Consider the following 23,576-nt stretch of genomic DNA (forward strand, 5'->3'; position numbering starts at 1 on the left):
TCCATCAAGGCAAAAGGCGGCTACTTTAAAGAACATAAAATATAGCTTTGATGTTTTTTTTGGTCACTGCATAATTCTGCATAAAGAAGTCTTCACTATCATTCTAAAATATGAAAAATGGTAAAACTACAGAAAAATGTGTGTCCAAATATGGTAGTGGTATGATTGAGACATTGGCTATAAATTAGGACTGACCATTGATCATTTAGCAATAGAACAAAAACATTAGCTTCTTAGGCCCTCGAACCTGCTTGAGCAAAAGCACGCTTGAAATATGAATACAATAGATCAATACAAAATATTATCACTCTCTGGAAGCCTGTGTGCATGCTGTGAAACATGCACGCAACAGAGCAGCTGGCAGCAGACTGGCAATCAATAGGCCTTTATTCATGCATTGCACATTTCACACAAGAACCCATTCAGACGGTGCTTTATAGTATTGACAATATTGTCTCTAGGTCTCTAGCAATACCACAACACGGTGAAATCCATTTTCCCTCACATAACGAGCTGTCATTTTCTGGTTGGAATGAGCTCAATCCGCTCCGCATACAAAGCAGGCAGATTTAGCCGCGGCGTGATAATAACGATAGCACAATAGTGATTGGTGTAATTCCACAGTGATATTACTCGTATCACACAATAATGATTAGTGCGCATTCTCAGAAAAAAGGACGCCTCATTTTCAAAACATCTGTGGGTGTAGTTTGGGGGACGACACGCGTCTTTTGTCCGCGCCATGTGCTGCGTCAGCACGTGTTGCAACAGACACTGCGATAAAATCTTTTTCTTTTTTTTTTTTTTTCTTTTCTAACAAGTTGAAAGGAGCCCAATCTTCTCTGCATACAAAGCAGGCAGATTTAGCTGCAACATGATAATAATGATAGCATGATAATGATTGGTATTATACTAGGGGGGGGATCTCACCAACACTGAATAACAATGACTCGTTATTATGCGCTTGTGATGATGGCGGTGTTTGTGGCAATTACGCTTAAGTTGGAGACCATGACGATGTTGATGATGATGTAAATGTGATTGCACTCCTGCTATCAGTCTCTTGTAATAGAAACAAGGTAATTAATTCACGATTTTAAGGAAAATCCGAGGGAAACATGTCGCTCTGCATCCTTCTTGATGAATCCGAACAATCAACTACTAGAAATGATTACGCTGTTAGAAAGAATACTTCATTGCCAACAGTTTGGGCAACTTCATTTGCATTGACGCAATCTGTTGACTCCATGTCTGGTCTCATCAAGTGATATTTGCATAGAACAAAATGTGCAGATTTGTCATGTGCTATTATTTTAAACACTATCTGCAAACCAAATTTACGATAAAAAATACCGTACGTGTCTACTGGGAGTACCGGGAGTCATTAGATTGTCTAGACAAGACTTAAATAGACATCATATTCACAGTAAAATTTGTGTGATGAATCCAGTTTCTGCAAATGAATGCTATCTTTTTAGGGTGGTAACAAATCATTTACAGGCTGGTTTGGATTAGTTCACACTGGTCTAGTTAAATGTACATGGGATCTCTGAATTTTCAAGGATAACAAAAAAAACAAAAACAAGACAAAACCTTAATTCCATCCAATTCAATTCTGGCCCTTGGTCGTAAAAACATAGAGAGAAATATACATTAAATTCCTTTACAAAAGTCTGTTCAGCTGAAGCCAGTTCAGCTAATCTTTCGTTCCTATAAAAAAACATGGAGGGAAGGTTAATTATTGCAGACTCCGGGTCTTGCTGAGCTGTGTGATCTTTCACTGCACATTTATAAAGATGTGGGTAAAAAAAAATGTGGCACAGCAGAAGATAAAGGCAGAGTTTTTGGCCTTTGATATTTTGCCATTATAATATTATTAAAAAAAAAAAAAAAAAATCTCTCCCTCACATTATTTATGTTCATCTCTTCACTAATGTATCGTCACGCCCACAAAATGACTAGATGTAAGAGGGGGAGAAAAACCATCTTTAAAAAAATTGTACGTCCCTCTTTTTCACCTTTTATTCACCCAGTGGATGTTTGCTGATTACACATTTTCATTTTCAGCATCGCCCTGCTTCACACACACACACACACACACACACACACACACCGGGGAGCTGCCCAGTACAACACACTCCACTGCCACTGGCCCTGAGCCGCTCCACTGGGACAGTCTGGGGTTAAGTACCTTGCTCAAGGGCTTCTCAGTGGTACTTACTGACGGAGGGGGGACAGCGTTTCCCCCCCGTTCATTTCCCCCGGTCCAGATAATACTTCAGGTGATATGGGAATGCGTTGGCAACATAACACAGCAAGTAACTCAAGTTACAAATTCCTCCACAGTCATTTGGGGACCTGTTTTAATCCTCCATCGACCTAACTTTGGGTCCTGCACTGCAAAAACACGTCCATCTTAGCGAGTCATTTGGCCTCATATTCAGCCTTCAAATCTTATTTTACTGAAACCAAGAGGAAAACTCTGCCAGTGAGGAGAGGTTAACTCCACTTGCTTCCAATGCAGCTTCACTTGTTTCAATTTTCTAGAAATGAGTGTCTCTTATCAAGAAAATTACACTTGATTTTGCATTGGAAACAAGTGACACTGGCAGATTATTTTCACTTATTTTAAGAAAATTCCTATTTTAGGACTCAATAATAGACTAAATGACTTATTGCAATGTGACCCCGACTTTGAAAGAACTCTTGCTATTCGCTCGCTTGCTTTCGTCACTCCTGCCATGCATGTGCTGCTCCAGACACTTGACACTTTAATACTGTGGAATACAGCTACACGGATTTAGCCTGTCATTTACTTACGGTACAGGCATTAACTGTTTTCACGCCATGCATCATGGCAGTGGTGAAGTGGCTGTTATATAATAGTAGCTAGTAATATAAGCCTGTAAAATATCCGTTGGTGTGTGTTTTGTGGCTGCAGTTTGGCTTAGCGGGTAGAGAGACAGTCCCATTACCAAAAAATCCCCTCAACAACTCCTATTGTCCTATTGTCCTACTGAAGTGTCTTTGAGCAAGGCACTGAACCTCTGCTTACGCTTGCAAGTCGCATTCAAGTCAAGTCAGTAAGAACCGGGATGTGTGTGTGTTCGTCGGTGCATTCGTTTGTCAGTGTTAGGAGAATTACCGTATACACTGTTTAGACTTAAGACCCTGCATAAGGGGAATCCAGTGTGCGCTCGTACACCAGGCAATACGGTAGAAGTCACACAAGCATCAACCAGCTGGAGGCTGGAGGCTGAACATCCACAGACCAGGGAGTAGTCAGTGGTTTTCTGACTGTTGTGGCAAGGCATGAATTAAATATTTTATTCAGTGATTCTCTTACTGAAAACAACACTGCACTTGTTTAACTCTGAAATTCATTATCAGAGCTTAAGGAAGAAGGATTGAGAGTATCTGACAGCTTTAGGTGTTTTTGGAGGTTGGAAGAGGTTTGCTTGTGAAGTTGGTAATGTTTACATTTACATAGCAGACTTACTTTGATGTGTTTTGAGTTATGAACGGATCCAAAAAGATTATTTTCCACCTTCAAGTCAGACTCCTCGTTTTGCTATTTCTTTCTTTCTTTCTTTCTTTCTTTCTTTCTTCAGTTCAAATAGGTTTCTTTGGTATAATTATTCAGCACATAAACAAGTCACGTGCCTCCCCTCTCTTTCTTTCTTTCTTCTTCTTCTTCTTCTTCTTCTTCTTCTTCTTCTTCTTCTTCTTCTTCTCTCTTCAGTCCAAATTGGTTTCTTTGGCATAAGTATTCAGCACATAAACAAGTTACGTGTCTTCCCTCTATTTCTTTCTTTCTTTTTCTTCTTCTTTCTTCAGTTCATATAGGTTTCTTTGGCATAAGTATTCAGCACATAAACAAGTTGCGTGTCTTCCCTCTCTTTCTTTCTTTCTTTCTTTCTTCTTCTTCTTCTTTCTTCAGTTCATATAGGTTTCTTTGGCATAAGTATTCAGCACATAAACAAGTTACGTGTCTTCCCTCTCTTTCTTTCTTTCTTCTTCTTCTTTCTTCAGTTCATATAGGTTTCTTTGGTTTAAGTATTCAGCACATATACAAGTCACGTGTCTCTCCTCTCACTGATACTGATAATTACATACACAACATAATGGGAAATACTATACATCCATAATTAGATGTATAATATCATCAGAATCCATAATTACGTTGTAATTACATAGTGTATGATGTCTTTGAACCCTTTTCCTGCGTGCATCCAAATTTGTAGTGGATCAATAAATGTGACTCCCTCTCTTCCTCTCTTCCCTCTCTCTCTCTCTCTCTCTCTCTCCCTCTCTCAGGAACATCTGCGTCACCGTGTGGAAGAGGAAGCCCTCATCGTATCTGACACCAGTAATGAGCTAAAGGTGCGTTCTGCCATTTTTTTCCCTGTGGTGTGTGTGTGGAATCAAAAGGCCCGTGAATTGGCGGTGACACATCGTGCCCCGCTAGCCTGCTTAGCATTCTGTTAAACCGGCTCCCTGTCTTCACAGAGGGAGAGAGAGAGAGGGAGAGAGATAGAGATAGAGAGAGAGAGAGAGAGAGAGAGAGAGAGAGATGGGGGAAGGCATTTTGTGTTTTCTGAGGGCTGTACCTCCTCTTTCTCTCATCTGTTCATTCTCTTCTGTCTTTTGCTCTTTCATCATTTTATTTTATTCTTTGTTGTTTTGTTTCTTCCCACCTTCTTTCCCCCTAACAGCATTTTCCTACTTTTGACTCTCTCTCTCTCTCTGTGTCTCTCTCTCACTCTCTCTGTCTTTCACAGGAAATAGAAAACTATTCAACATTGTTTAGCCCCTATTTGCCTACAGCAGCTTGTTAAAGAGGACTTGTAAAAATGCCGATTTAATGCGCTCCTGTGCCTGAAAATGCGGCTCACAATGCATTTGTCCTCTGGGCACGTGTTCCCAAAGTCACCGTATCGCGCACCTCACATCTCCCATACTAAGCATTTTTCTATTCGCCTGGAAAAGTTGAATAGATTAAAGGCAGATCTAATCGATCCGGAGTGTGCTTATCAGTGGCTGGCAGGCCGACGAGCCGATTTCAGAGCAGCACATTCTAATCCTTCAAGTGAAGGCCGGGACACTGTGGGAAAAAAAAAGAAAAGACAGACAAACAGGTAGAGAGACTTGCAGACAGTAGGTCAGACAGGCAACGCAGTAAAAAAAAAAATGTAAAAAATAAATTATTAAGTTCAAAAGAATCCAGGTTTCTGTTTGAACCTTCAACTGTGGCCCGTGATGCTGTGAGAAATAATAAGTAGATAAATACACAGACAGATGTGTTCAAGTAGGCTCAAAAAAATCCTTGAAGGTTTTCATTAAAGTGGTAATCCATGAGAGGCTTGTCTTTGCGGTGCACTTATCACAGATCAGCTGTCAATCAAACAGTGTCCCCAGCACTGTGACGTCTTTTTTCCTTGGATTTTCTGTTGATGAAGTTTGAGTTTCTCTTTTCTTGGCTATCGCTGCTCATGCTACCCGGTTCTTCTTCTGTTTATTCCAAAAAAACCTACCAGACACCGGGTGTTTAGAAGAGCAGCTATAGACGCTTTCATGAGTTTTAGTGTCTCATGGTCTAAATCAGTGATTCTCAGTCTTTTTCATATCAAGGACCCCTAATTTAGTCCACATTAGGGCCACGGACCCCCATATGATCTGATCTTGTCTCTTGGACCCAAATCTGAGAATATTTCTTTTGTTAGATATGATTTTGTCCAGAATTCCATGACTATCTGTATTGTAGGTAGAGAGATAACAGAGAAACTATGATCAAAACAGTCATTCTTCTACATTCTCTAATGGTGTTAACTTATTGCAAATGAAATAATGGTGCAGTTTAATAATTTATCATATTATTTGCTGGGGACCCCCTGGAACCCCCTCAAGGACCCCTGGTGGTCCCCGGACCCCGGGGACCACCAGGCTTTCCCACTCTGCTAAGCATACAATTCCAGGGGAAACGCTTGACTGCTTGTAATTTTTGGGGGATTTTTCTGGGCATGAAAAGGGTCAAAATTTAAAGATATTGAATGTTGGTTAAGCGTCAGCTGTGAGAGGTATCAATCCAAAAACGGTATCCGCATTGGCTTTCAAAAACTCATATCAGTCAAACCTTAGTGTAGACTTCAGCTCCACGACGCTTTGTCTGTGAAATTTCTACTCATTGACATCGATTGACTTGTGTGATAACTCATTATGATTCTTGGTTTGCAGGATTTAGCCGTGCTGTGTGGTGATTGGCTGTTTAACCTTTTGACATCCAAACCCAGAGCCCGAGCACATCCCATAATAGCAGGCATTCATCCGGCTCTAGACCCCGTAGCCTTATGCAGATGACCTCCATTGTCACCGTGACAACGTAGTGGCAGGCAAATTGACAAAGAGATTCTGTCTGTGTGTGTGTGTGTGTGTGTGTGGTTTTAGCTCTGTACAGAAAGAGATAGAAAAGGAACAAAAGCGCTTATCTTAGCCAGCCTCAGGTCACATCATCTCTCTCTCTCTCTCTCTCTCTCTCTCTCTCTCTGCACCTCTCTTTCTCTTTCGCTCTCTCTCTCAGGTTTAGCGTCTTCTCCTTTTGGCCTTGCTGCTGGAAGAAAGCAACAGATTTATCGTCCTGTGTGTGTTTGTCTGTGTGTATGTATGTGTATGTGTGTGTGTGTGTGTGTGTGCATCCATGTAGTTGCTCTAGGCTATGTTTGTCAGTTGTTTCAGACTTAACACACACACACACATACACACCCATGGCAACAGTACAGTGTCACTCTCTCTCTGTTTGATGCGTTTTTGTGCTGTGGGAAGACAGTTTCCGAATCACACTTTATTTCAGCTTACAAGCAGCACAGCCATGGAGCTTTGCCTCTATAAGGTTTGAGGCTTGGTCGACTTAATCTGGTCTTCCAACAGAGCTGCACAGTTTAGCTACACACTCCTCCAAAGCATGTGTCATTTTCAGTATCAGCAGAATGTCCACTGAGACTGACAGGACTTCATACTTACTGCCTTGAATGCATTTCTCTCTGATGGAAGTTCATTTCAAACCAGAGGCTCCGTTACGACTACATTATTGCTTTGGCTTCGTTTGCATGCGGGTGCTGCATGCGTTGGATTGACTTGACTTATGTGCTGATTATGTATGCGAAAACTACACCGAATGTTATTTCGCTCTTTTCAGCAGCAGCAGTACAGATTAAGTGAGGTTGCGTGTAACGATTCCAAAATTTGTAATGCACTTTAGCTGAGGGAATCACTGTAAGCACCTTAGTAAGCACAGAACCTTATTGTTTTACTATTTTAATTTTTATCTTTCTAGTGCCTTATTTTTATTTTTCAGTGGTTTTTAACGTCTGTATGTCTTATGTTTGGTTTTTACTGTGTCCATAATGGGTGTTTACTGGATGCTCCTGTTGCCAATCGAATTTCCCTCCGAGGGATAATAAAGCTTATCTTGATTCTTGACTCGACTCTTGAAAATGAACCCGCCTCCAACGCTATAGCCTGGATCCACCAAAGGTTTGCACTGGTGCAAATCAAATAGCGGACTCCATAACCTTGTTTTCTGATCCACAAACACAGCACACGGGGCCACTTGTGCCTCAGAAAGTGTGTCAGAGTGGGACGCTTTTGGGATGTTTTTGCCTTATTGCCTATCACGCATTTGTGGGTGTTCCAAGCCTGGAGCGCAAAAAAAAGAGGAAGAGGAACGACGCATGTTTGCAGTTAATGTGATTTATCAGTGCTGGAAGCTCATTATTGTGTGTTGATTGTGCAGCTGCTAATGAACTGGGAAAAGCATGTTTCAAACCTACGCACAGGCAAGCTTAGCTGTGGCATAGCAGCAGACTGGTGGCTGCAGCGCCAAACATGAGCAGATGGGACGCTGGGTCACAGGTATTTATGAACCACTGATTCGTAAACTTCGTGCAACACTTTGTTCTCAAAGTAGATAAGCTGTTCTGAAAGAAACTTTTTACATATTGTCTTGAAGAGAAACAAGTTCAAGTTTAAGTTTGTTTCATTGCCACACAGTCAGGCTGGTAGAGTTCATTTCAGCACAGAAACATTTGCATCACGTGACAAACTTCGGTGCAACGGTGAATGAAAACGCAACAGACTGGAAATGCAAAATGCAGCAGTTTCCTATATATAAACAGTATTAACACATAAAGCCAGCGGAGGGTGCGACACACTGTTAGTACACACACACCTGTGCTGATAAGCCTTTTTGGAGTGTGTAAAGTGGGGTAGGAAAGTGCTGTTAAGACCCGCTAACTATCAGGCTCCTATATCTTTAAAAATGTGACATTGATGGGTGTCTGGGAAGATAGATAAGGATAGGAATTAGGGAGCTGAAGAATTTGTATGTTTTTTTTCTAGGGAATTACACACACACACACACACACACACACACACACACACACACACAGTTAGTTTTAATGCCCTCCACCAGTATTGATTACCCAGCAGGCTGTCTGATCGAGAGCCAGATATAGAAAAGCACACATCAATAAAATACTGAAAACCTGGAGAGAGTTTTAAAGACATGGCCCTCTCCCACCCACACACACACACACACACACAGGCACACACACACACACGCACACACACAAACTACACAAATGGCCATCAAGCAGTGAAATCATTCCAGCGACAGTTTGGGATGCCAGGAAGTAGCTGAACAGAAGCCTGTGAGGAAGTATTTGTTAACAGGCAAACAAACACAAAAAAAAACCCCACTTCAGCTCCTTGTTCGGCTAAAACTGATCCAAGGTTATTTTGCCCTCGCTGGCCACACCCTCGCATCACGTGATTGGTCCGTTTGAACAGTAAACAGGGAAGCAGCAAGGCCTGGGAAGAGGGAGGTTTGAGTTTAAACTAAAGTTTACGTTTGATAGCAGCTAGTTAACGATGAAGTTCAGACATCAGGAGGCAGCAGCAGGCAGGTAAAAAAACAAAAACATGCTTCTTGGGCTTCCACAGCACGCGCACACACACACACACACACACACACACACACACACACACACACACACACACACACACAAATCAGGGAGATTAGTCTGACCCCTCCCCCTCCTCCTCCTCCTCGGCTCTGTTATGATTTGTTTGCCCATAATTCCATTTCTGGACATAGTTCAGGACAAGTTTTATTTTCCGATGTTTTGCGTGCTTTCCGCGGCCCGGCTGCACCCGTCCTCATCCATCACCCGGCGCTCTGTGACTGTCCCACAGCCCCTCCGTCCCGCAGACACGCAGGTCAGGCTGTGGAGTCATAACTCTGTATTGGATTACAGAACACGTCGAGGCCACCTATCGCGAATAAAAGGCTCTTTTTGCTTGTGTTTTCTGCGATAGAAACATAACTTTTCATTGATGATAAGAGAGAGAGACCTTTGGTTTCTTAGCGGTGGTAGTCAACCTGGGTGTTGGGTCCCCACAGGAGGTCGGGGCATGATTTTGGGGGGTCACAAGCTGATTTAATCTGAAAAAAACATATCTAATACACACATTTCTATCATGTATTTATTCTGTGTAAATGCCTTTAGGTAGAGATTATGAATATTTGCAGCTTCTAAGCTTGTTCCAATAATAAATTTAGCAAAATAGCTTGAAAAGGAAAAATAAAAAATTGATGTCAAAGTTCATTAATATGTGTTTACTCCTGTAACAGGAGGTCAGTTGTAAGCAGCTGAACAGTTTGAAAGACACTCTTCTATATAGCACCAAAAAGCAATTTGACTCCATTCTAAAACCAAAACCTTAAACTTTAAGGATTAAAAACTTTTCTGTCCTCTCTCGCTGGCTCTTGCTTCTTTACCTGGTGTCTGGGCACTGCGGCTCTGTTGCTTGCACTCCTTCCTTTTGTTTTTTTCAAATATTTGCAATCCAAGAGTTTTAAGCTCATCTACTGTTGCACTCAGCCACTCCGGATAAGAGCATCAGCTAAATGCCTAAAACGGCTCTGAGCGATTATATCAGAATTGTTCTGAGATAGACTCTTTCAGCTTGAGATCATTTATTACTGCACATGAAACCCTTAGTGAACATTTCTGCAGGGTTTTCTGCTATGTTGAAACCGTGTGTGGATTGAAGCATAAATGGGTCCCATCTGAAATAATTGCAGGGTTTCATTCCATAACAAGATATTTAAGAATTTGAAAAACGCGTCTCCTCCTTCTGACAAGAGTGGAATTAAATTAAGTTAACCATTCAATGTCAGTGGAATCTTAACTATTTCAAAGCTGCACCAGGCAACTTCCACGCTGGCGGCTCCAAAAGGCAGCGAGAGGAAACTGTTCGAAAAATTTGAACTTCAATACCCAGAAACCATGTAAGGTGGAATCTGTAAACTGCACACAGCTCGCTCATGTTTACCAACCAGCCGGTCTGTGATGCTTTATGTGGGCAATGTGGGGTCCGGGGACCACCAGGGGTCCTTGAGGGGGGTTCCAGGGGGTCCCCATCAAACTGTTGAATTGTTAAACTTTACCTTTATTTCATTTACCAGAAGTTATCACAATTTGATCATAGTTTCACTGTTATCTCTCTACCTACAATACAGATAGTCATGGAATTCTGGACAAAATCATATTTAACAATAAAAATATTCTCAGATTTTGGTTAGAGATGAAAAGAAATTGGCCAAATGGGGGTCCGTGGCCCTAATTTGGACTAAATTAGGGGTCCTTGATATGAAAAAGGATGAGAATCACCAAAGGAAACCAAAGAGACGAGAGGAAAAGATCTAACGTTGGTGAGTCCAGCTTTCTCTGGACGGAGCGCTGCTCACTGCTGTTTAGGAGACAGTCTGGATTTCACTCTTAAGATTCAATTTGTTACTTTCTCTAGGCAGAGAAGTGTGTAGTGTGTGTATAGTGTATAGGCTACACACTCGACACCAGAATTTGATTTGGGCAAACAGGATGAATCTGTGGGGGCTCAATTAGAGGCAATGGGACACTCCTCTCTATTACAGCCCCATTTTGTGACCTAGGCTGATAAAACAAGTGTATTTTTACATTAAAATCTTGCCTAGTGCAGCTTTACCATGTTTGCTTATAAAATAGCTACATTTTAGATGATATAATCATCTGTGCTTTGGGGATACTGAGCGATGAAATCAGGTAACAATGTCTAATTCAAAAGCTTAAGGGATCTGCTATCGGGAGAAAATGGCATTTTAGAATGGTGACAAATTGCTTTTTGGGGCTAAAAGGAACCAAGATATGGAGTTATCCTTCAATATGAGATTACAGGCTTGATCGACCAAGCCCACAGCCACAAAGCCACCTGCACTAGATTTCCACAAGAACTAGAAAAAAAAAAGAAAACCCCAGTCTATGTGACCCAAATCGGATCTTTTTAGCACTTTTTAAAACACAGATGAACCATTAGACCAGATAGATGTATAGATAGATGGATAGATAGAACTTTTCATTGCTGCTTTAACACGGAAATGCTATCAAATGTGGGTCATCCGGGGTTAAGTATCAGATTTTTAAAGATCAGATGAGATTTTTCTCTTCTTCCTGCACGTAAGCCTTAGATGCATTTCATTTTTATTCTGCTCTGCTCCGCTTTGGCCTTTATCTGTTCTGTTCTGTTCTGTTCTGCATATTTATGCATCACTCTGTTTCGTCTCGTCCTGCTCTGTTCTGCCCTGCTCTGTTCCTCTTTATCCTCCTCTGCTCTGCATTTTCATACACGGCTCTGTTTTGTTCTCTTCTGTCCTCTTCTGTTCTCCTTTGCTATACCATTTCACTCTGTTCTGCACGCGCAAATCAAATCTAAATATCCCACAAACACTGCACCGTCACGCAGCTCAGAGCAATATCACTACTGAGCAAGAAAAAAAAAGAAAAAATAAGAGATGGAGAACAAAAAGAGAGGGAAGGGGAAGAGAAAGAATGAGCAGATAAACGTGTTTGCAGCGAGATTACCATGCATTATAAACCCATAAACCCTGCAAGGAAGCAGAGGGATGGAGGGAGAGAGGGAAGGAGAGGGTAAGAGACAGGGAGAGACAGAGAGAGAGAGAGAGAGAGGGGAATAAAAGACAAGGACACGAGGGAAAAAAGAGGAGAGACGCAAACACAGATGATGATGGTTAACAGCAGAACGAGAGCGGAGAGAGTCGAAAAACAGAAACGGCGATGAGGGAAAACAAGATCAGGAGGGAGAGAGAGAGATGATCGTCAGAAGGCAGAGAAAGAGAAGTACAGAGAGGAGAGAGGAGAGAGAAAAAAAAAACAAATGTAAGCCCCTGAGGATTAACTCTCTCATTCCTCTGTGGGGAAGAATGAGAAAAAAGAGGATTTCCACCTCCTATCCTCTCAGCCTCCCTTTGATATCTCTCTCTCTCTTTCTGCCTCATATTCTAATATCTTTTATTCTCTATTCATCATGTTGGAACAGGCTTGCCGCGCTCGCTAAAAGCCTGAACACACATGGCTAACCCTCGCCGGACACAAATCTCTCTCTCCGCTGCTCCCTCGCTTTTTTTTTTCTCCTCCGCTACCATCGCGATTTCGGCTGATCTCTTCATTTTCTGTTTCTCAATATCGCCCCCCCCCCCCCCCCCCCGTTAATCTGTTTCCTCGTGTTACTTGCTCGCCGCGGCCTCGAAGGAAACATAAATTCTCTTTACCTGCCTCTTTCTTTCTTTCTTTCTTTCTTTCTTTCCTTCTCTCCTTCTCTGTGGCGGTCTGGCAGCTGGGTAAGTGTGGGGCCGAGGAAACAGACCGGCGCTCATTGTTGTGGTCGATTTAACGAGGTTCGCTAATAAGATGAACGAGGGTCCCGCTGATCGGCTAATGGCACCTCCACCGCTCCTCCACCGCAGAGCCGCGTGCTGCAGTTTAAACTTTACATCGCTTATTAATGACGGGGGAAACTTTACACACACACACACACACACACACACACACAGAGAGAGAGAGAGACACGTAATCGTTTCCAGGTACTGATAGACCTCCTGAAGCTTCACACAAACACACACACACACACACACACACACACCTATTTAGTAGACTATAAGGCAATAGACAAAATGATTTATTGAAGACATCTGTTGTAGCCCAGACGATAGACACCCACTCCACACACACACACACACACATGCACACACAGGATTTTATCTTGTCTTCCCTCTACCACTCTAGCTTCTCCTGTGGGTTTTAAGAAGAAGGTGTGTGTGTGTGTGTGTGCGCGCGTGTGTGTGAATGCAGCAAAACCTTTTTTTTTTAAATGGCTTCAATTCAATCAGTGTCCTTGCAGCTCCAAGAAGTCGACACTTCATGATGAAAACAAAACAGTGGCTTTATTTCCCTGTTGATGCACACACACACATTTATTGATTTATGTACGTGTTTTTTTCTTTTGCATTTTTTCAATGCATCATCAGTGGTTTGTCTGGTGGTCCAGACTCAAGAAAATATGTCCTCCGTGTGGGAGATCATGTTAGCCGACAGCAGGCGAAGCTGTTTCTGCTGTTAAGAGTCGGTCAGAAAATGAACGGTTCCCCAGCTGTTCTGTGAAATAGGTGTTGAAGTGAAGCTGTGTCTTACTCTCTCCCTCTCTCCCTCCTCTCCCTTTTTCCCCATCCTCCCTTCATTCCACTACTCTACGTATTTGTGGCTGTGCTTTCCCTCTCCTCGTCTTCTCCTCCTCTCCCCCCCCCCCCCCCCCCCCAACATTTTGTGGTCATTCATTCCCTCTTTCATTCCCCCATTACTTCTTTCTTCCTATTTTCTTTCTTCTTTTAAAGTCCCCATTCTTTTTTTCTTTGTGGTGTTTTGTTCCCCGCTTTCCTCCATCTCTCTCTCTCTCTCTCTCTCTCTCTCTCTCTCTCTCTCTCTCTCTCTCTCTCCCTCTCGCTCTCTCTCACCTCCCTTCCTTGGTTTCTTTGTGGTCGTTTGTCCCCGCTCCACATGCCTTTAAGAATCCCAAGTATTTTATTTTTCCTTTAGCCTCAAATCAATTCCAGACGCCACCGTTTCCTGCCCCCCCCCCCCACCACCACCATCTCTCTCTTTCTGTCCCTCCCTTAGGGGCTATAGACTGAAACCGCACACACACACACACGCACACGCACACACACACACACACACACACACATACATACAGACATATGCGGACAAGCAAGCAAGCGTTAACAGACACAAATGTGCGTGTGTGCATGCTTAGATACGCATACATTCACTCACTCACTCACACACACACACACACAAATACAGACAGAGAGAGAGAGAGAGTGTAGTCTCAGGTTTTGCTTTCTTTTCCATGCTAACTCCTAAATTCCTCAACCTTTCCTTTCCTCCCCTATTCCCATTCCTGGTATTTTGTGTGAGTGTGTGTGAGTGTGTGTGTGTGTGTGTGTGTGTGTGTGTGTGTGTGTGTGTGTGTTTCCGGTGTCTATTCCTTTATGATTGTGTGTAGCATCTACTTTCTTCTTTCCCTTTATCTATTCCCTCTTTCTTTCCTTCTCACTTTCTCTCTCTTTCTCAGGCAAAAGGAGTAATAACAGCATCATGAATCTCTTGTGACAGTGTGTGTGTGCGTGTGTGTGCGTGCGTGTGTGTGCGTGTGTGTGTGACTGTGAACTCTGAACTACTGCAGATGTCTTCAATCAATCATTTCCTTTATTGAATTGCTTTTTAATCTGCAGTTAATGTGTGTGCGTGTGACTTTTTAATCTGCAGTTAATGTGTGTGCGTGTGAATGTGTATACACATAAAGAGGGAGGTTGGCTTATTGATTGAATGACTGATTGATTTCCAGACATTTTCAGACATGTATTTTGGACATTTTACAAAGCAGCCGAAGCAAAAGTTTGTCTGTGTCCAGGGTCATGAGCCAGTTTCTATAAGTGGGAGATAAAAAAAAAAAAAGAAAAAAGACAAGACTGGAACAAAGTGAACCTGTGATGTTCTGCAGACCCATGTGATTATCCAGAGTCATTCCCATGCCTTGGTATATTATTAAACAATTCTGCAGCAATTACACTGACATTGTAACACTTTAATGCAAGGACATAATTGCTACTACCGCTCCTATTGGACTGTGACAGAAAAACAGAGAGAGGGAGAGAGAGATGGGAGAAATAAAGAGGAAAGTAGGAGCGAGGGAGGGAGGAATTACAGTGACGGTTAATTAAGGATACCCTCCAACACCGCATTTATATGGCGTCCATACAAGTAAATAAAAAGTCAATTCTAACATAGTCATTAGTGGACACAACTCAGTGGCTCTTTTTTAAAAATTTCAACACATTTAATTTCGGCACCGGGCATTTTGGAAGATTGCAGTATCGCGCTTGTCGTAATTAAGCGCCGGCATCTCTAATGTCGAGTTCAGCTTCCCAATTGTCAGCAGTGAAATGCCCTAATAGTCACAGAGTTAAGACCCATAAAGAGGGCATTCCCAGGCAAACCAACAGTCTTTCAGCGGTCAACAGGCTAATTAGAGCTGTATTGTTTTGCCGCGAGCTTAACTGCATCTCATCAGCTCGTCTGTTGTTTTACTGTCTATTTCGGCTGCTCATTTGGAAGGGGGAAAAAAAATGCATTAAAGTGTGCATTAAAGCTGGTGACTGACTGATTTGATCATCCACTTGTTTTCACCCCGGAGGTTTTCATTGTGTATTTAAAGACCTAATCAGGAAGTGCAGAGTGGCATGCTCACCCCATTACTGGTGTTTGTTTATGTTTTCAGTCAGTTTCACTGGACTGAAAACATGCTTGTCCCTCCCAGATTTATTGTCTGGGCTTTTGGTACAAGGCCGGACAGCATGTCAGCAAAATTAATTTTGGTGAATGCTGAAATAGTTATGATGGCTTCCAAAAGTTGCCAAAAATGTTTTTTTTTCCATGTTTGAGTCAGTCAGACTCAGCTGTGTGAATATTTACTAATATTGACCAAATGAATTATGGATCGGCGCTTAAGCTTCAAATAACTTAAGCATCCAAAGTCAACATCCACTCTCGCCATATGGGGAATACAAGTTGCATTGTGGGATGCGCCGGGAGGACTGCATGACATCAAATTAGGAGGCAACTGTCTATAAAGATGTGGGCCATAGTCAACCGTCAAAGAAAATGGAATAATCTTGGGCCTAAACGCTATTAAAAGGCACAAAACATGGTTGCCAAATGATTTTTAAGCCAGCTCTCTCATTAGCAGCAACATTTGTTTTGATTGCACATAATTTACAGTCATTTCTGCAGTCGTTTGTTTGTCTGATTCTCGGTAATTGAGGACCCTAATCAGAATGAACAAAACAAAACTGCGCTCAAAATAAACATATAAACTGAATTTGTTCTTATGAAATAAATGACTTTTAACGGAGTAATTTGGCTCTGAGTGTGCCGCTGAATTAGTCATCCCAAGTAGAACAATGGCAGAGCTAATTAGGCGCTAGTTAGCTGAATGCAACAAATGTAAGATTATGTGTGTTGTCAGCACATTGTTTTCATTATGAGCTTTGTTTATTAGGAATTCTTCAAACTAACATAACATAACTCTTGTAGTGCCATAGAACTGCAGAGGGAATTGAACCCCCAACCCTGGTTAATGCCTTGCTCTGCCCATATAAAAGGGAAACTCAATACATTTTACAATGCGCTCTTCATGTCTCTCCCTCTCTCTTTCCCATCATGCCCCTCTCTCTCTCTCTCTCTCTCTCTCTTGCTTTCAACTGTCTGACAAAGCAGAAATGCCATAAAAGCAATCTGCATAATAAAGACTGTTTGTATTTTTAGCCCGGGCCTCTTGCATCAAGGATTACACAAACAAACGGTGTGTGGAAAAGCGTTATGTAGATTCCATTGTTCTGGATATTAAACAGTTGTGGAACATCGGTACATAATTCCTATTAGTTTAAAAGGGTAGCAATGATGTTAAAGTGAGTTTGATTGGAGATGATAGTGTGTGTGTGTGTGTGTTTGTGTGTGTGTGTGTGTGTGTGTGTGTGTGTGTGTGTGTGAGGTGTGAAAACAGCAGACGCAGGGTCTTGTGGGTGGTAATTAGCACTTGAATTTCACTAATGGCTTAACAGGAATCAGCAACCTCTACACACACCCACACACACAAACACACACACACACACACATATTTGTACTCACATAACCGCACACTCAAACACACATATACAGACACACGCAAACACACTAATAGACACAAACACACTAATAGACACGAACACACACACACACACACACTAACAAAGTAATAATAACACACACATAACACACATGCGAAAACAGACACACATACTTGGTCTAACTTTGCAGCAACTCTGCCAATCTGTCTGGGGAGAAAGTGTGTATGTGTGTGTGTGTGTGTGTGTGTGTGTGGGTGTTGCAAGCCTCTCATTAATACTTATTTTCTACAATGCTGAGAAAGCTTAGCAGCTCTTTCTTTGTCGTTGCTTCACCACACACACTCGTGCACACGCAGGCCTATTAGTTCCTCTAATTGAAAGGCGATTAAGCGTCAGGTTTCGTGGCGTGAGCTAAACGTCGGGTTTCTGTTTTCAGCACCGCTCTGTTTTTAAGCTTTTAACAGACCGCAAAGAGCCGGCCACCGAAACTAGACACCCAAAGTGTGCTTTAATACACTCACTCTCCGTCTGTCTTTGTGTCTTTCTGTTTTTCTGTCTGTCTCTCTCTGTCTGTCTTCTGCCTCTCTGTCTCTCGCTCTTCTGTTTCCTACCGGTTTCCATTCAACTGTTTTTATGTAACGCGAATTATGATGTTTGGAATTAGAAAAGCTGAATGGAAACTAAAAAAATTGCATAAAATTTCCTCAGTATCGCAAAAAAAAACGCTCGCATGAGGTGGATGTTTTTGTTTTTGTTTTGTTTTTTGTCGATACAAAAATCATGCAATATATAGCAATGGAAATGGTGTTGTCATGGTGTTCATGAAGTGGATTTATTCACTTCAACCCAGCTGATGGAAACACACCTAATTCTCAGTTGAATTTTTGCAGCATTTCAAAAAAAAATTGTACAAATCGCTTGACAGTTGGATGGAAACATGAGAACTGTCTGTCTGTCTTTCTGTTGGTCTCTGCTGCTCCGTATCTTTCTCTCTCTCTGTCTCTCATGTGGATTCATTTCTTCTGTCCTTTGTCTTATCAAATCTCCCCCTTGCAGAACATGTAGCTCGAAGGAACCCGACGTTACGAAAAAAAAATCCCCTCACAGTCCCACAGCTTTGCATCTTCACCAGAGGAGCTGGGGGATTTGTCTTGGAGAGTAAGAGTGGATTTCCACAGCAACGGAAACTCTCATTTTAAACCTCACACGACCCCCTTTCTCATCCCAGCATAAACACGGAAAAAAAGAATATCACATCTGGTTCAAATAGGGTGTAGGGTTGTAGAGGGGGCTAGCGGTTAGAGGAACTGCTGCGTAAGCGAAAGGTTACAGGTTCGGTCCCGGCAGCGGCCAGTCTTTGTGCGCTTGTGGCCGCGTGTCCCGTCTGAGGGTCCTTGTCCGACTCGCTCATTGTAAATCGATCTGGATAAGTATGTTTGTTAGATTTGCTAAGAACAGAAACAGAAAGGGCCTCACTTAACCTGAGTTTGAATAACGTCTGAAAGTGATGATATGAAGTTTTGACAGAAAAATTAGACAGTAGTGGCCAAACTTATCACACACAAATGCAAATCTAATGTCAGTAAAAGCTCAAATTAGTGAGTTTATCACATTGGTTGTCCTTTTTTTATTTGGCAATAATGTATAGATTTGATTCTATTGGAACTCCATCTTGGCCCAAGTTCAGCTGTTTGACTTTCAGGTTCATACTTTTCTCTGATTGGCAGAGTTGGTGGAGCAGTTCTTGACCAGCATATCCAAAATGCCGCCAGTGTGGCAGGAACAAACTATGATATAATGGCTGTGGGAAAACAGAAGTAGTGACGGACATCGGCTTCAGGCTTCGCTATAGGAACAAACAACACAGGCTGCATCTATTTCCTGTTCATATCAGCGGCTTCATTCCCCCATAATCCTTCAGTTCCATGGCTCGGGGACAGTTGATTTTTCAACTGTGGTCAATTCAGAGCAGAAACAGTGGCTGCATTTCATTTTCTAATACTGATGGAACATCCACTCTCAAAGTTTACACGCCAGAAGGTTTTCCAGCTTTAGAAACTGAATTAGAAGTGATGTGAGCCGTGATATGTTCTACCTCTGCAATCGATGTGTTTACTGCAAAACCGTCAGTGTTACAAATCAGCACCCATGCCAGTTTTATATGAGTTCACACCCACTTTTTTTTTTTTTTAATTTTGAAGACTCATCTCAGTGCCATATCAGCTCTATGAATAGACAAACAACTCTCCAATCAACTCCAAATAATTGTCACTGAAAAATCAACACTTACGAACAATGGAAGTCTGCTGTGTACATGACTTTTAGGCTGATTACCAAATCCACGTTTGAAAGACAAAGGAATCAATGCAGTACAATGACCATCTATAGGTGAAACCATTGTTTGCTCACACGTCATTGTTAATATGTGAGAAATGTGAAGACAGAAGGAAAAGCAGTGAACTGCATGAAATGAAAAAAAGTATGAATGCACACCCACACACACAATCACAAACACACAAACACATACAAAGATAAACGCAGCGTGCCAAGGGAGACAGGGATAAATATATCACATCCTTACATGAATGAATCACCTTTATTACTACTGACCCCTAGAGAGAGAGAGAGAGAGAGAGAGAGAGAGAGAGAGAGAGAGAGAGAGGGAGTGAAGGATAGATGGGAAGAGGGCAGGAGAGACAGTTGGAGCGGAGGGAGAAACAGAGCAGGAGAGTCAAGAGTCTCTTTTCTTCTTCTCTGAGCCGTTTCCAGGCAGCTTCTGATGTCAGTTTAATGGTCGATGCTGGAGGTGAGGCTCGCCACTGGGAGAGCGAGAAATACAGACGAGGTCCAGAGAGAGAGACGCAGATAGAGGGAGTACTGAGAGAGATATACGGAGAGAGGGAGGGATAGCGAGAGAGAGAGAGAGAGAGCAGACAATCCTCACTGTTTTTTAATGGTCAAGTGTTGGAGTTAAGGCTCCCAACAGAGAGATAGAGGGAGACAGCGTCCAAGATGGAGACAGATACAGAGACAGAGACAGAGAGAGAGAGGCAGATAATGGCGGTACAACGATAATACCTATTATTTTGGGAAAGACAAGATTGTGAGTCATGATTATTAGTCTCTATGAGCTGAGCAACATTTTTTATTGCACTTTTGACGTACATCTTGGCTATTTTCAGCTGCATCTTATGTTTGAAGTGAAATGTTTCAGTATTGCCAACTTATCATAGTGATTAAACCTATTCCCATTTCGTGAAAGATTTTCCATTTGCTGTTCTTCTTTCCTGGTAAAAAAAAGCTGCACCGGAAGTGATGTGTTGTACATTTCCGGCAGCAGCAACAACGGTTTGTTTGGAATACAGTAAATAGAAGAACTGCGTAGTTAGCATGAGCAGCAATAGCCACCATGGGCCAAACAGACAAAGACAAGAGCGCCACCTACAGGAACTCAAACTGCATCAACAGAAAATTCAAGGAAAAAGACGTCATAATCCCGCCCACGTTGTTTGATTGACAGGTGAACTCTGAGAAGTGAAGTACAAAATCACCACAGCAACAAAGTAACAAAAAAAAGAAACAAAGATTACCACTTTAATTATCATTTTTAATTGCAAACACCACATTCACAACACATGATTATACATGATTAATAGTGCAGCCCTAAGAGAAACATAGAAAGATACAGAGAGACAGACAGGCTGAGAACTAGATAGAGAGAGAGAGAGAGAGAGAGAGAGAGAGAGAGAGAGGTAGAGAGAAAGGAAGAAAGAAAGAGAGAGAGAAACTGTCCATTCATTCACAGCTGGTAAAATGCTGCTATGTATTTTGTTTGGGTTGCGAAGATAATCATTGTCATTGCAGCAGCCATTAGAGCTCCTTTGGCTGAAGAGGCACAGCGAGGGACAGATCCAGAGAGAGGGAGGAAGACATGCGTTTTCCACCCGGCTTCTATTTAACTACTCAAACAATCTCCCACTCCAGCCCCAGATTCTCAGTTAAACACGACATACGAAAATGACTGTTTGCTCATCAGAATATGCAGCCTGTATTCTATGGATTTTGGAGGCAAAGCAAAATGGTATAGGAAGACAAGAGTGATGAAGGAGATTACATTACTGGTTCCAATTTTTTAAACCATTATTTGTTTTTACCGAAGGTAGATATGAAGGGTTTCATTCTGAAATGCTATCAATCCACTTTGGAGGTATTTCACTTATTGAATTCATCAGTCAATATCTCAGAAAAAGACAGATATTCTTTCCTCAAGAAAAGTCTCAAAGGACTGACTTTTTGAAAGTTTGCTCACCTTAGCCAATAGGATTGGCACCAAAATCATCTCTGTGAGTCCAGTAGATCGCTCTGTCCAGTGCACATGCTAACGCTTTAGCATGCAGCATGTTAAATAATCATAGGCGACAAGCATTATCCTAAAAGTGAGAACTTGTACTAGCTCTAAACCTGCCTGTCTTGGTTAAAGGAATGGTAAAATTTACACAAAATTAGACAAAAAAAAAAACGAGTGTAACTTCTGTTGTTTACACAGAAGTTAGCAAAGTTAGCCAGAAAGCTAAAGTTTTTTGTGCCGTTGATTCGTAATGGACTTCACTAATGATGAAGGTTGAGATTTTGTTTTCAGAAGTTATAAATCTACAGAACAGAGAATAAAAACCAATACCAACTTTGGATTATAAAAGATCTGTCATTATACTTTGGATAATGCTCGTGGGCTACGATTACTGAGCATACTGTATGCTAAAGTGTTAGTATGCACACCTGACAGAGCTCTCTATGTAGAGACAGATGAGTTAGGTGCCAATCCTCTCATTACATATTGGATAAGGAGACCTATAAACTTACAAAAAGTCAGTGTAATCGTTAAGGACATTTCCTTAAAAATAGTTTTGTCCTTGAGGAAAGAATATCTGTCTTTTTCTGAGATACTGACTGATGTAGCACTGCAAGATGACGCATAGCTTTAATTGTAACCCATAATGTGCTTTACTTTAGTGCCAACTATCATTTTGTCAAATTAGTGTTTTCAAATAACTCATTTTGTACCCTCTCATTTGCATGCACACACACACACACACATACACACTCACACACACACACACACAGTCAGACACCCACATACACTCACACAGTCACACACACAAACCGTCACATACACACAAACTACACACAACCATTCATACACTTATACGCATATTCTCAGAGACAAATTCAGACAAACACAAATGAACAGTCTTACTCACACACACACACATATGCGTCGTGATTGGTCAGTTAGCGAGGGGATGTTGGCCATTACTCTGCGCTGCATATTTCTTTGTAACTCCTCTGCACTGACCTCTGCATGACACACACACACACACACACACACACACACACACACACACACACACACACACACATCTGTCTAGCTATGCTCTAATGTTAGCCAATGAATCACACTAGTCTAGTCCAACACTTGACTCATGGATTCACGACATCACTTCAAGCCCAAGGGACTGGTGCACGAGCGCACACACACACACACACACACACACACACACACACAGAAACACACACACACACATCTATGCTATTCACTATTCTAATGTGACACTTGAGTCATGTATTCAGACAGAGGAAGTGGTCTGGCCAAAAGGCATCCTGGCCCTGGGGAGTCATTATCTCTGTCTGTTTCTCCGCTGCCATCTCTCTCTTTCTCTCTCTCTCTCTCTCTCTCTCTCTCTCTCTCTCTCTCTCTCTCTTTCTCTCTGCCTCTGTGTGTGTGTAGCTCTCTCCATCATCAGTGATGACAGAAAAGAAAAGAAAAAAAAAAATGAGGAGTAGACACATAGAAAGAAAGTAAGAATTAACCTGGAAGCCCGACTCCATAAATGCAAATAGTCGATAATGATGTGAAGTTTTTGACGAAGAAACACATCAAAACTCGTCAAATGTTTTTCCTTTGAATCTAGCGGAAGAAACAAGGCGGATTGAAAATTTAATCAGTGTTTTTTCCCATCTTGTGTTCGAGGAAATCACAGTGTAAGAGTTGTTTTATTTGATTTTGACAGTGGGGTCGCTCCTTTGTCATCAAGCAAATCACACATTGTCATATTTACAGTCACACTGAGTATTTCTGAGCTGCCACTGCGCTCTGTATTTCTATCTCCTATCAATCTAGTTTTTTTAATCTTTATATCTTTGATTTGACACATAGGTGACAGGATTTGAGACAAAGAATAGATTACCACTAGCAGGATACCGGGATATTGGTGAAAGCAATATATTTTGCACTTGCTTTATTTTTACTTGTTAAATAAAGCTGACACTTAATTTGACACGTAAGTGACAGTCTGAGAGTCTGCGAATAGATTATGCGGAGCAGGTGTCAGCTCCGTGCTCAACGAGTGCACACCAGGGTCTGTAATTGTTTTGTTTTTGTTTTTAAGACTTCTTAGAAGTT

General features: G+C 41.8%; 1 protein-coding gene across 1 annotated transcript in view; it reads left to right on the forward strand.

The window, feature by feature from the left end:
* Positions 1-4,310: 4,310 nt before the first annotated feature.
* The window catches only part of LOC139639259 (cadherin-11-like), a gene marked incomplete at its 3' end in the record, with an annotated part of 37,574 nt that continues 18,308 nt past the window's right edge, over positions 4,311-23,576 (forward strand). Inside the window, exon 1 of the mRNA XM_071513337.1 lies at positions 4,311-4,383. The remainder of the gene's footprint in view (positions 4,384-23,576) is intronic.

Source organism: Centroberyx affinis, unplaced genomic scaffold, assembly GCF_046629955.1.
Source record: "Centroberyx affinis isolate AG114_WGS23_722 - 3 ecotype Tasmania unplaced genomic scaffold, CSIRO-AGI_Caff_v1 ptg007013l_1, whole genome shotgun sequence".
Classification (NCBI taxonomy): domain Eukaryota; kingdom Metazoa; phylum Chordata; class Actinopteri; order Beryciformes; family Berycidae; genus Centroberyx; species Centroberyx affinis.